This window comes from Schistocerca nitens, chromosome 2, assembly GCF_023898315.1.
Source record: "Schistocerca nitens isolate TAMUIC-IGC-003100 chromosome 2, iqSchNite1.1, whole genome shotgun sequence".
In the NCBI taxonomy this organism is placed as follows: Eukaryota; Metazoa; Arthropoda; class Insecta; order Orthoptera; family Acrididae; genus Schistocerca; species Schistocerca nitens.
In genome coordinates, this window is record NC_064615.1 from 835795973 (window position 1) to 835811386 (window position 15414).

A 15414-nucleotide genomic window follows, 5' to 3' on the forward strand; every position below is an offset into this window, starting at 1 on the left:
ATTTAAGGGCAGGATCTCATACCTGCATAGATAACTCTACTGCAGTTTACCAAGACACTACTCGTTTCTTGAATACGTGTCTACCTGTTATGAAAATTGCCTACAATCCACAGTGTTCCACCATTAACTGCTATACGACTTTATGCTGGGGACTAACACCCCTTCCCCCAAACAAGATGATAATGGTGTGGGAGAAAAAACCATTGTCTATATTGGGTGAGAAAATGCTGTGATATTGTGGGGTGCCTCAATTACTGAATGGTTCCCAGACTTTACCTTCAGTGTCATACTGGGTCAGTTTTCTGAAATGGAAGAAAGAGGTTCCAGAAAGGCACTCAGCTGTATAATCCACCTTGATAAACATTCATTTATTTATGGTACATTAAATTGGGGCCAGCTACATCCCAGTTTTGCAGGATATAGCTGAAGAATGTGGTTGTATTAATGGCCAAAATTAAGATCACAAATTTTGCTTTGCTAGGTCAAATTTGGCTTCCGAGATAAATTACACAAATGATGCTCAGTGTCTTAGCAAACACATTCTATGCAATAATATTCGTGTGTATTATAACATCGATGGCATCAATTTCCCGTTTAAACTTCAAAATGCACCTAACTTTGAGAGGTAGAATCTGGGTATACCAGGTCACATTTATAACCTGAAGCAAGAAGAAAGCAAGCCATAAGAAGAGCAGAATGTCGAGTGTGATATTCCTGGCTGTGGCCGCCAGTATTTTATCTTGCTAGAAGCTCGCCTTGATGCAGCTTGATACGGGAAGTCGCCTATGGTACAAAAGTGGATTGAGGTACAGGCAGCAACTGGTACAGTATGTACCATTCCCGTGGGAGAGTCCGTCAATTGCACTGAACTTGCTTCTGATTGGTCGGCACATTCGGGTGTTAGGCGCCAAAACGCCTAACTTCTCTTATTAATTATTTATATACTTTTCATTGTATTTAACCCAGGTTTCAGTATGACAATCTGTCTTAGTTACCCTGCGAGTCTACCGTTTTTGTTTATTAAATTTCACTAGTTTTGAGAAACATAAGAGTAATGATATTACAACCGAAGTACTTCCGAGATCTTCGGGTCGCTTTGGCGCGCCTGGGAAACGAAGTACTTCAGCTGCACTAGTCGCTCTGTTTCGCGTGTTCTTCAGAGCCGGACGTGTATCTATGTTTCGGACGGACATGTCGTTATCTACATCGGAAGTCGTCAGAAAAGTTACTGTACTATTAAGAAAGCTTTGTCGGGTATTGTAGAAGACAGCGTAAAAAGTGGAATTTTAAAATACAAACAAACAGGATACATTAATTAAAAAAATAGGTTGAAATGGCTCTGAGCACTATGGGACTTGACATCTAAGGTCATCAGTCCCCTAGAACCTAGAACTACTTAAATATAACTAACCTAAGGACATCACACACATCCATGTCCGAGGCAGGACTCTAACCTGCGACCGTAGCGGTCGCGCGGTTCCAGACTGAAGCGCCTGGAACCGCTCGGTCACAAGGCCGGCTGCATTAATGAGAGGTGTCGCCTACCATCATTTCCAGTACTACAGACCTTGCCCTCTGTTGATACAGAGACTAACCTGGGCAAGTGGCATCCCACAAAAAAAGCACAAACACAGGTTCAAGTTCGAGATGACAGCATAGCAGCCTCCGACGAAGAAGATCCCACGACCAATGAGCTGTCTTCTGCGCTGGGGACACAACTTTAGAAGATGACAGATTGTGGAAAGAACGATTAGAGACTCTTATTCATTCTCTACACATGTCTCCAGCCTCCAGATCTGGCTTCCAACAGGACAACGTATAATATTATTACAGGATGCTAAGGTTTAGCGTAAAGGTGTAGGACATGTCCACTTTTGCAAAGTAGCTGCACAGTGTAAGCAACATTTAAATTTGTTGTTTTTCTTCTGGGAGAAAGTCGACATAAAATCTGGATCAAAAACACATTCCACCATCTTCCCTCCTAATTCAGAAAAAAAACTAAACACGTCATTGTTGGTCTAGATGTCTCAACCCATTTACTATGAGAGAGAAATGAGCAACACATCTGATAGATTGCTCTACACAGGAATAGGAACAAGTGGAATGCATTATGAGGCAGACAAGTCTTAAATTTTAAGAGTACCTACCATCAGGAATGTTGCCTCTTTGTCGTATACATTGATTTCAGGTGCCTCCTAGCTCCTGTGGCACGTTTTGAGGATGGTCCCATTGCCACATGTAGTATCTTCACAGAGCGACACATGCCGTACATGGTGGCATACCAAACTTTGTGAACATGTGACTCTAGTCTTAACAATTTCAATTCATATGTCAGGAAAAATTCTGTGAGGTGTCTGCTCTTTCAGCTCGAACAATTTGCAAGGAATGTTGACTGGATTTATCTCAGCAACATTCCCATGACCAAAAATGCAGTAAAATTTGTACAAGAAAGCAGTTCACTGTCATATATGTGGGCTGTCGCCCGACAGAAAAGTAGCAACTCCACGCAGAGACCATTCTCAAAAAAATGGCTCTGAGCACTATGGAACTTAACATCTATGGTCATCAGTCCCCTAGAACTTAGAACTACTTAAACCTAACTAACCTAGGGACATCACACAACACCCAGTCATCACGAGGCAGAGAAAATCCCTGACCCCGCCGGGAATCGAACCCGGGAACCCGGGCGTGGGAAGCGAGAACGCTACCGCACGACCACGAGCTGCGGACAGACCAGTCTCATCTAATGAGAAAGTCACACAGTGCGCTACTCACTGCATGCAACTTGAAGTGCCAACTACCACAACACATACACATCTTTGTTTTTCATAATTTGAATGAGTGTGATGGTCGCTTCTTTGTTGAGAGCTTAGCTGATTTCGGCTTCAGAAGTGATAAGGTTCATGTCCTGCCTAAGTGACTTTAAAAATACATCTCATTCTCCAAGAACATTGCACTCCGCCTTCTAGACTCCCTACGTCTTACGCTCGCACTGCTTGAGAAACTTATTGAAACACTGTGTAGGAGAACATGCACATACCTCAGGGGGCACATTCTGATGATGCAGAGTAGCAGCTCATGATGAAGAACGAATCTTCCCATACGAATATTTAGACTCGATGGAGAGACCCAATGAAACCACACTGTCTTACACCACTTATCTTACAGGTAATGCCGTAATGGAGGTGGATTATGAGCATACAGTTAATGTTTGTCATCCCTAATTTAGGGGAATATGTAAAGCTTATATGTACACACACTGGATCTAGCCTTTCTTACACTGTACCAGGGCTTTCGTGGGACGCCATGTTGAAAATGACATGATGTCGACAAGCTTCACTTTTTCGAACGTGGGATTCATGGGGGATTTTAACAATCTGTCCAGTAGTTATGCCAAGGCAAATAACCCACAACTGAGTGAGGAGTTCAGCGTATCTGGCAATTTGAGTTACATCCTATACTGGGGCCCAAGAACTTTGCATCCGGTTAATTAACTGCTGGACAAGGTAAGCAAGGGCTCGGGAGTGGTAAGGTCTGGCAGCCCAGAAAACAAATGTAAAATTCTCATAAGACATTTATTTTAACCAAGAGACGTCTTGCAAGGAAATTTGACTTGGTGCAACGACCAAATGAGGTCACAGATAAAAGTATACCCCTTTTGCAAAATTTAAAAAAAGGATGATAATAAATTAACTTTTATAACACCAAATTTGATCTGATAACACAAGAAACCTTAAAGGAAAAATGCTTGAACTTCTTGTAACTTAACTTTTATCTTAACTGAATCAAAACTTGTTGTTGTTGTGGTCTTCAGTCCCGAGACTGGTTTGATGCAGCTCTCCATGCTACTCTATCCTGTGAAAGCTTCTTCGTCTCCCAGTACCTACTGCAACCTACATCCTTCTGAATCTTCTTAGTGTATTCATCTCTTGGTCTCCCTCTACGATTTTTACCCTCCACGCTGCCCTCCAATGCTAAATTTGTGATCCCTTGATGCCTCAAAACATGTCCTACCAACCGATCCCTTCTTCTAGTCAAGTTGTGCCACAAACTTCTCTTCTCCCCAATCCTATTCAATACCTCCTCATTAGTTACGTGATCTACCCACCTTATCTTCAGCATTCTTCTGTAGCAAAACTTATACTCACTGAATTAAAATGCAAGAAATAATTTTACTGTATCGAAAGAGTCATGTAAAGTGAAGACTAAAAGACTGTCCCCTTCCTTTCTTTGACAAGGTTTACAGCTAATAAACTAACATATGACAACATAAGATAGGTGTTTTACAACATGAAAATTCTGCGGGTGATACACCTTTTCAAATGAAAATAGTTGTAGGCATATCACTCTCGACAGAACGAATTCAAATAGATTTTTGCACCATCATACGAACCAGCGAAACACAGTAAAGGAAATAGCAGAGTGACACTTATAAACAGTAATGAGAACCCTTCTTGATACTAGAACACACCAGTACTATAATAAATATGCAGTCAAGTTCTCTGTGACATAGCAACTGAGAACAATTAGCTATAACTTTAGCTGAATCACTGCAATTAGTACAATCCGTGAAGTCTAGAGCGAATTTTAAAATAGCGTTTCAAGAGACATCAGATCATGATCAGAAACATAACTGAGCGTACATAAGCTTTGCTTGAGTTTGTTTCACATTAAACAATAGTACCAACACCTCACAGAGAAGGCGCAGATCAATTAGGTGCAACCGCAACCAGCGTGTGGCTTTAACCGGAGCACAGCCAGGACCCAACTAGATGTCAGGGAACCTAGTGTTCACTGTTTTCAAATGCAAATCCTCACCATCAACAACGACCAGCGTGCAGTCGCTCTGATGCAGACGCAGACCTGACGTTTAACATGGTCCTTATGCCAACAACGGCTCAACTCCAAAACGATCAGGAGCATATATAGCAGAAAATAAAATTTCTTCTCAAGGCTGCACATCCACGTAGTGCTCCACCACCAACAGTCACTGGTTGCCCTGGTTTGCTGTGTCTAGCAAACTGACTGTGAGAGCCACTCTCTTCGCGGACGAAACTCGCACTCCTCCTGTAGGCTCGACCGCACTGCCATCTTGTGGTTGGATACAAAGCTCATGAGGCAAGCTACCCAAACATCTTTTGTACGAGATCAACAACTTTGATACAACGGGATTGATTCGAGCCGACCATCACTCAAACTTATAAGGGCGTGCCATGGAACAATCTCTCCCAATTGGGGGATTTTTATGGTTGTCGGATGAAGAAATCGTTGGATCAGTTAAATTGGAGAATGTGGCTGCAGATACTGGTGTAGGACATGGAGGCGGAATTGGCACCAGTGCTATCTCCTTTAACAGTCATATTGGTTGAAAGAGTATACTGATGTTGACACCAAATGAGGGCTTCCATGATGTGCGACTTTGAGGAAGATTTTTTTTTTCTACTGAACAATTCTATTTTTGGCAAGACAATGCATGATATACACAGGAATTTCTCGAGTGACTATTTCTGTGCAATGGTTCCCTTCCCAAGCTGATGAAGATGCTGGAGGATAAACAGACATACGAAATGCATCACAGAAACCTTCAGTAACATCTCAGTTTGGGATTGGAACTTATTAGAGTCACCAGTGCTATCTCCTTTAACAGTCATATTGGTTGAAACAGTATACTGACTTTGACACCAACATGGGGGCTTCCATGATGTGCGACTTTGAGGAAGATTTTTTTTTTCCTAATGAACAGTTCTATTTTTGGCAAGACAATGGAACTACTGCAAAATTCACATAGTTTACTGCATGAAAGGGAGTTATGGCCACAATATTCAATGAAGAATTTGTTGCTCTGGAGATGGCAAAGGCTTTGGTAAAGCTCGCTAAACCTCTTTATGATGTGTGTATCAGACCTAGCCAAAATCTGCATACACCACTTTGACTATCAGTTTGCAGTAACACATTTCACATATCCAAAGGTACTTTATATTGATACAAACAGCTTCATCTACTGATCCGTATGACATAATAAACTACAACCCTGTCAGATATGACACATCTGGATATGCAGCCGATAATCCTTATGGCATAGTGCCTGAAAATAATAGTGTTATCAGTCTAATGAAAGACTAGGAGAATGGGTCACAGATTGTGGAGTTTATGCGCCTTTTAGAAAAAATGCTAAAAATGGTTCAAATGGCTCTGAGCACTATGGGACTCAACTGCTATGGTCATCAGTCCCCTAGAACTTAGAACTACTTAAACCTAACTAACCTAAGGACATCACACACATCCATGCCCGAGGCAGGATTCTAACCTGCGACCGTAGCAGTCGCACGGTTCCGGACTGCGCGCCTAGAACCGCGAGACCACCGCGGCCGGCAGAAAAAATGCACTTGTACTGTGCAGACACAGTTATCACCCAAAGGTGGGCAATGGGTGTTTGTTGTGCTGCCTCAGTGCCTTGTATGACTGATGATTATGGGGAGTGCATGTTTGGTGATGTTGGTGGAGATGCAATTTGTCCTCTTCCTCCTCCTCCACCTCCTTCTTCTTCTCCACAAATGGTGCACCAAGTAAGCACTCACTTGTGAGAGCCTGTGGTGCATACTGTGGCGTAATTGAAAATTGGTCTAGCGCCATGATGACAAACAGTTCATTTGTGAGGGCAGATTTGAGACACCTTTGTATTCACTTTATTAAGTTGGGTGATAGCGAGAAAATGGATATATTTATTTGCATAGTTTTTTCACCTGCTGTCTGCATCCCATTGTTCTTTGTTCCCAATGTAAAGAAAAACCCTCTCTTAAAACAGTGGGACTTCAGCCCAAACTGTGCTGCTGCTATGGTTTCAGGTTTGAATCTTGCCTTGGGCATGGATGTGTGTGATGTCCTTAGGTTAGTTAGGTTTAAGTAGTTCTAAGTCTAGGGGACTGATGACCTCAGATGTTAATTCCCATAGTGCTTAGAGCCATTTGAATTTAAAACAGTGGTATCAAATAGGATGTTCTGACAAAGAACATGCTCTCATTCCTAAAACCCAATCACATAGTTATAAAAAAGGTGTTCTACCATACAAAAAAAAATGCATAAAAGGTTTATGCATGTGACAGGAATGCAAATACGATGAGAGGCAGAATATGACTTAATAACACCAGGGGAATGGTGGGTGTAACATTTTTTGTGATTGGTGGTGGTGATGGTGGAAGAATCCATAATTTGGGGTAATAAATCATTATCATTAAGTAACAAATAGTGGTGACACATAATCAGTTATAGCAGTAATATGACAGATGACAGATCATAAATAAATGTAACAGATCATTGTTTTTAATTGCCATAGAATGGAGGGGCAGGGGGAAGATAAGGAGACCAGTGGACCCTCTGTGCTGGATTGGAGCATAAATCTGGCAACTATGGAGGCTGCATTCATTCCCAAGCTTAAGGAAACATTCATTTTAGAATTCCTGCCATTTTTAAGCCACCTAAATGGCTGAGGAGGAGGGGGGGGGGTGACATTGACCCTTGATGTTCGAGGAGATCTGACAACAATGCAGATTGCACTGAAAAATACCCTGCGCCACTACCAACTCAAATGGTCACAGTTTTGTTTGATCTATGGGAGAGAGTCATAAAGATGCTAAAAATACTGAACTGGCAGCTGGCAGACACTTGAAGATGTACTCAAACCATCCCATGAAATCCTACTTATAAAGTTTCTAGAATTAACTTTTGACTGATGACTCTAGGTATATATTACATATCATACCTGTAGATATCGTAAAGACGAGATTAGACTAATTACAGCGCACACACAGAGGCGTTTCAGTAAGCATTCTTCCCATGTCCCATTTGTGAATTGAATGAGAAAAAGCCCTAATAACTGGTACAATGGGAAATAACATCTACCATGCATTTTGCGGTGGTCTGCAGAGTGTAGTCATAGATATTGCTGAACTCAAGCGCTTGATAAAATTAAACATGTGATTTCCAATTTACAGTTTGAGCATATGCACACCCAAACATTTTTAAGGTTCAGTTTCACATATATCCCTTCCCTTGTGCTCTGTTGCTGCTGTAGATGTTTGTATCCTGTCTTGTGCAGAGCTGAATGACTGTTTCTTCTTTTTTTAATGATAGACCGTTTGCATGGACATATTCAATATATATTTTTTTCTAAATATTATGTTCCCTTCTGTTGTTATATCTCTGTTGTATCTCTGTTGGGTATGGTTAAGATGACTGCATCATCAGGAAAGAGCATTACTTGTGCTTTATCAGTATGTGGCGGAAGGTCATTTATATACAGCAAGAATCAGAGTGGTAACAATACTACACCCTGTGGAATACCAGTGGTAATTTCTCCTGCCCAGAATAAGGAGCATCACTAAAACTGAATGAGCTATCTAAGATGATCCTTTGCTTGCTGTCAGTCAGATGTGAAGTGAACCATCATCTCATTGTATTGTAATAAACTCACATAAGATACTAGAAAAATACATTGTGAATTGTTTGGAACTCTTAATAGAGAGAGAGAGTGAAGTTATGTTATTCAGATACTTTAATGTATAGGGTGTTTATTAATTAGTTATACAAAAGTAACTGTTCATTGTGGCAAGGGTAAATAACTTACAGAAATGTTTGGTACAGCACTTATTGCAGTATATCTTCAAGTTTTATTTCCACCTAAACTGTTAGTTCCCGATTTTCCTGCTAGGTGGCAGGTGCAAATAAGTTATTCCAATAGTCATCATGGAGTTGTATAATGGTGCAGAGCATGTGCAGTGTTGTTTATTGTTTCACGAATCAAAATCCACTACACTGGACTAAATACTGCAAGCCACCACCTCAAAGACAAACTGTTATTAATTGGTACATTTGTTCCACCTAAGCTGGTTGTATTACATAGGACACCAGGTCAAGTTCGCCCAGCAGTAACTGATGCAACAATTGAACAAGTTCAGCAATCTTACCTTCCACACTGTAACACTAGGCATATTCAGTTCTAAGCTGGTGGTTGCTTGGAATATTTAGTCCTGAACTGTAGTAGCGGATTTGGATTCATGAAATCATAAACCACATTGCACACCATCTGATGACTCCATGATTGTTGGAATGACTCATTCACACATGCCACGTAGAGTCTGGTGAAAATTACTTGATAGTTGACACTTCATGTGGTGGAACTGGTTTCATCAAATGAGAGTGCTCAACATCACGGCCGAACCATTCACTGTTGCCAAACTGCCGCAACAATTGGTCAGTTCACATACAATTCCTTGCTCAGCATTCTTTCTTTATACACTGGAGAAATGTATGGTACACACTGTGCTGTCTTACAATATACAGGGTGTTTTGAAAGAAACTCCCTAGTTTAAGTATACATTTAATGGGGAAAGTAATGAAAAATTACCTCAATGAGTACATATCATGAAAGAGAATTATTTCAAATTTTGTTTAATGTTAGTAGACTTCAACGTGGGATCCATTTGTTGCCCTGCACGCATCAAGACGATAATCCACTTCTCACCACGTATTCACCAACATTTCAGGTGTAGCTGTCCCAACCGCCGCGACGATTCTTCCCTGTACATGATTGATGTTTCTAATCCTTTCACTGTACACAACGGGGTACAAAGAAGGAGCCTCCTAGAAGATTGTGAGCCTAAAGACTGAATACAGGCACAATCGGGCGTACCCTGGAAACGGTGAAAGATTTCACCGGCGAATCCTTCTAACACCAGATCAAGTTAAAGTCCAAAACCAAATTAACATCAAGATGCAACGGCCTTTATCAAGACCACCCCTTGTGATGATCTCGATAAATATTGAGGAATTCTCTAGTCATAAGAGTGTTTTATTAGCAGACATGTGCTATAAGCATAAATGCGACGTATTATTGGTGCAGGAAACACACCGGGGAGCCACCAGCCACAGACCTAAAATAGCAGGAATGGATTTGGCCATTGAAAGACCTCACGATAAGTATGGGAGTGCGATTTTCATCAGACCCGGGCTCAACGTAACATCAGCTGCAATGACAGAAGTAAATAACATTGAAGTACTTACCATTCGCGCCCAGAAGTTCTCTGTGACGTCTGTGTACAAACCACCAGATGTGGACTTTGTTTTCCATGAGCCAAACAATTTTACAAATGACCATATTAATTTTGTCATGAGCGATTTCAACTGCCATGGTTAAGCATGGGGATATAATGAGACTGATGAGAATGGTGTACAGCTTGAATCCTGGGCTGATACTAACGACCTACAACTCATTCATGCATGATCCAAAAGAACCAGCATCGTTCAACAGCAGAAGATGGAGAAGGGGATATAATCCTGACAACATCTTTCTGAGTAGGAAGTTGGCAGCACAGTGCATGAAGCTTGTTGAAGAACCTATCACAAGTACACAACACAGACCCGTCGTTTGTGTTGTGAATGCCATGGTTAAACCAGAGGAGGTGCCTTTGCGAAGACGGTTTAATTTCAAAAAGGCAGACTGGCAGAAATTTAAAGAGCAATTGGACGAAGAGATTGAGAAAATCCCTCCTCGACCAGATGAGTATGGTAGATTTATCGATCTTGTGAAATGGATCTCAAGGAAAAACATCCCAAGGGGTTGCCGTACCCAATACATCCAGGGTCTGACCGGCAGCAGCAAGGTCTTACTTGACAGGTACCAAAAGCTGTTCACTCAGGACCCCTTCAGCCAAGATACGATGGAGGCTGGGGAGGAACTAATGCAGGCTATTGCTCAGGATAAGAGATCACGGTGGTGCAAACCAGTCGAGAATCTTGACATGAAACAAAACAGCAGACGTGCATGGAAATTACTGAAAAACTTAAGTGGGGACCCAACTGACCACCAGCAGAAGAACAACGGGGTAACAGAAAATCAGATTGCTAGCCAACTTCCGAAGAATGGGAAAACCAAAGGCAAAAGAGAAAGGGAAAGAGTTATACCCCAAGAACAAAAATATTACGGACTCCTCAATGCGTCATTCACAGCAACCGAACTGGAAGACGCCATTCAGAGTATGAAACTGAATAAGGCCGCTGGAACTGATGACCTTAGAACGGAGCAGATAAAACAGTTTGGGCCCAAAGCTCAAAACTGGTTACTACAAATGGTGAACACCGGTATTAAAGAGCTGAATATTCCAAAACTATGGCGGCAGGCGAGAGTGGTGGCTTTACTAAAACCTGGCAAGGAGATAAAGGACCCCAAAAGTTACAGACCAGTGTCACTTCTATGCCATCTCTATAAGATACTGGAGCGGATGATTCTCAACCGGGTGGCAGAAACTATAGATGGAAAGCTCATAAAGGAGCAAGCCAGTTTCAGACCAGGAAGATCTTGTTCTGGGCAAATACTTAATCTGACGCAACATATAGAAGACGGGTTTGAAAAAAAAATTAATAACTGGAGCAGCTTTCATAGATCTTACTGCTGCATACGACACGGTAAACCACAGAAAGCTATTGCGCAAATTATATCACCTCACAGGGGACTGTAGGTTGTCGATGGTTATTGGTAGTCTTCTGCAGAATCGAAGATTTTATGTCTCCCTAAATGGTAAGAACAGTAGATGGCGACTGCAGAAGAATGGCTTACCACAAGGAAGTGTACTTTCTCCCATTCTTTATAATGTGTACACTAATGACCAACCTATACCTCAAGATGCAAGACTGTTCGTATATGCTGATGACACAGCTGTGGTGGTCCAGGGGTCCAATTTTGATGCAACATCTGGAAATCTCTCTAGAGCGCTTGAAGAATTGGCTCAATACTATGACGCCAATCACCTCAAGCCAAACCCTGACAAAACCCAAGTATGTGCTTTCCACCTGCGCAATAGAGATGCTGGAGTTGAGCTCGACGTTACATGGCAAGGTAAGATGCTAAAGCACTGTCCAACACCTAAATACCTTGGGGTTGTACTTGACAGAACGCTTTCCTTCAAGCAACATTGCCAAAACACCAAGGCTAAAGTCTGCTCCAGGAATAACATCATCTGCAGGCTGACAAACTATGAATGGGGAGCTCAACCATCAGTACTGAGAACATCAGCACTTGCTCTGTGTGTTTCTGCAGCAGACTATGCAGCGCCAGTATGGGAAGCATCTGCACATGCTAAACAAGTTTATGTAAGTGTAAATGAGACAATGCTAATTGTTACAGGCTGTCTCAGACCCACACCAACGGGTAATTTGTACCTACTTGCTGGAATTGCCCCATCCAAGATCAGAAGGCAGGTGGCAGCAGACGCTGAGAGAACAAAGAAAGAAACAGATTCTCGACACCCACTGAATGGGCACGTCACTCAGGCTCGGAGGCTAAAGTCTAGAAATAGCTTTATTGCAAGAACCACGATCCTTGACGGTTCACAGGAAGATAATAGAGTCCGTAAATGGGAGAATGAACAAACCACACTGCAGATAATACGAAAAAAGCAAATGGCACCTGGGAACAAACTTCCTTATACAGTGTGGAGAACACTAAATAGGCTGAGGGCTGGTGTACCCAGATGCAAAACTAATCTGTGCAAGTGGGGACTGCTGACTAACGATGACGACTTTCTTTGCGGATGCGGAGAGGTACAAGACGAGGCACATCTGCTCATGTGCCGACTACTGCCGGAGCCCTGCAGTTTTAGTGACCTGCTACAAGCCAACGACAAAGCCGTAGCGGTGGCTAACTATTGCAAAAATAAAATTTGATCTGGACACGGAAAAGTAAAGTACTGTACACAACATTTTTTGTGTGGTCCCAAAAGAAAAAGTCCAGTGGGGTTAAACCTGGACTTCGTGGTGGCAAGGTATTGGGCCAGCCCTGACTATCCACCTTCCTGGAAAGCAAGTGACAAGAGCCACACACATGTGGTTACTGTAATAAGGTGGGGCGCCATCTTGTTGGAAAAACACAAGCCCCTTTTCTGCCTCAATATCGTCCATTTGGGGAAAGACGTACTCTGTCAACATGTCACAGTCCTTGGTCTACCTGGTGATTCTGCGTTTAAAACACTACCGGTTTCCTTGAAAGACTTTAGCCAATGACGGATAGTTTTTGCTGTAGGTGGTTCACCACCATACTGACGTCTAGAATTACGTTGCACTGTTATAGCTGACTCAGTTCTCATAAACCAATTAACACACTGTGCTATCTGTTGCGGAGTACACATTGTTGCTGAGTTGCTCTGCACTGCACTGCACCCACGCCTGGACTGAACTGAGGGAACAGAGGAAAAAAAAACAGCGCTGGTGCCGTCTCAAGGTCAAGCAGACCTGCCAACTGCAGGGGTGCCAAACGTGGAGAGTTGATGAATCAAACACCACAAACTACAATAGTGTATGTCACTTTGTACAGATTCTAGGACACATTAAAACTATTGAGTTCTTTTTCAAACACTCTGTATTTATTCACAACCAGTTTCGATGATTTATCATCTTCACAGTAGAAAAATATTGAGGCAACTTCACACATCGTACATGCTATTTAACCAGAAAAGACTCCATAGCTGACTTGCAAACGTCAGAGAAAAAGATACCGTCTTAAGCAGCCTGAAAACATCGAAACTTGTAACAGGAGTAAGTTCCCAGCACCATTTGGTTGTTGTTGCTGAACAATTATTCTGTGCACTTAGTGCTGTTACATGGTTTCGTGGCCGGCCAAAGTGGCCTAGCGGTTCTAGGCGCTTCAGTCTGGAACCGCGCGACCGCTACGGTCGCAGGTTCGAATCCTGCCTCGGGCATGGATGTGTGTGATGTCTTTAGGTTAGTTAGGTTTGAGTAATTCTAAGTTCTAGGGGACTGATGACCTCAGATGTTAAGTCCCATAGTGCTCAGAGCCATGGTTTCGTGTTTTCTGCTTGATTGAGCCGGTACTACGGCGTCAGGTATTTTTTTCTGACATCTGCAAATCAGCTATGAAGTCGTTTCTGGTTATATAGCATGTATGACCTGTGAAGTTGTCACGGTATTTTTCCACTTTGAAGATGATCAGTGATCGAAACTGGTTGCCAATAAATATGTTGTAAGACAGCACACATTTCTCCAAGTATATCGATGCTGTTGACAGGCACCTGAAAGAAAATTTTAATCTTTCTTGACGTGTTTGGATCCCGAATCATGGGTCTGGCACTTTTATTTCTTATTTTGTCATATGTGATAGCCACACCACAAACAACACACGGACATGAAGATGCTAATGACATATAAACGTTTTATACACAGCTCTAACTTCTGGATACTTCAGCCCAAGACACCGTACAGCGTCACATATGCGGTTATCATAATCACGGAAATCGGCTTGCATTAGATAAGCTTCGCACGACATTGCCTGGAACCGAATTTTCTGAAGGCTTCAGTTCATCATTGCACCTGGGTGACCTCAGTCAAAAGTGTAATGATTTCGTTCACTGTTATATTTTAGCGCACTGCTTAGCATATTGACCTACCACGCTAAAGCTCATCAAGAGCTGGGAGTCTTTTTAATTTCTAAATCTAATCGAAAGAGTCTGATTATCATTTTTATTCAATTAAGTGGTTTAAATATAATTTTTATTTAAAATTCTTCGCCAAGTCATTTTCATCATCGTATTGACTTTTTGATAGCTCTTATTTTTGTACCTATTATCCTTTTTTCGTCTGGACTCTGCCTGTGTCGTTCATAATCTGCAACTAAGTGCCAATGAGGACTGCTCATCGGCAGGTAACGCTGTAGTTCGTGCAGCCAGTGAAAGGACAGCTTCAGGTGACCAATGTAGCAAGAAATTACAATATACGAGGGCAGTTCAATAAGTAATGCAACACATTTTTTTTCTCGGCCAATTTTGGTTGAAAAAACCGGATATTTCTTGTGGAATATTTTCAAACATTCCCGCTTCGTCTCGTATAGTTTCATTGACTTCCGACAGGTGGCAGCGCTGTACGGAGCTGTTAAAATGGCGTCTGTAACGGATGTGCGTTGCAAACAACGGGCAGTGATCGAGTTTCTTTTGGCGGAAAACCAGGGCATCTCAGATATTCATAGGCGCTTGCAGAATGTCTACGGTGATCTGGCAGTGGACAAAAGCACGGTGAGTCGTTGGGCAAAGCGTGTGTCATCATCGCCGCAAGGTCAAGCAAGACTGTCTGATCTCCCGCGTGCGGGCCGGCCGTGCACAGCTGTGACTCCTGCAATGGCGGAGCGTGCGAACACACTCGTTCGAGATGATCGACGGATCACCATCAAACAACTCAGTGCTCAACTTGACATCTCTGTTGGTAGTGCTGTCACAATTGTTCACCAGTTGGGATATTCAAAGGTTTGTTCCCGCTGGGTCCCTCGTTGTCTAACCGAACACCATAAAGAGCAAAGGAGAACCATCTGTGCGGAATTGCTTGCTCGTCATGTGGCTGAGGGTGACAATTTCTTGT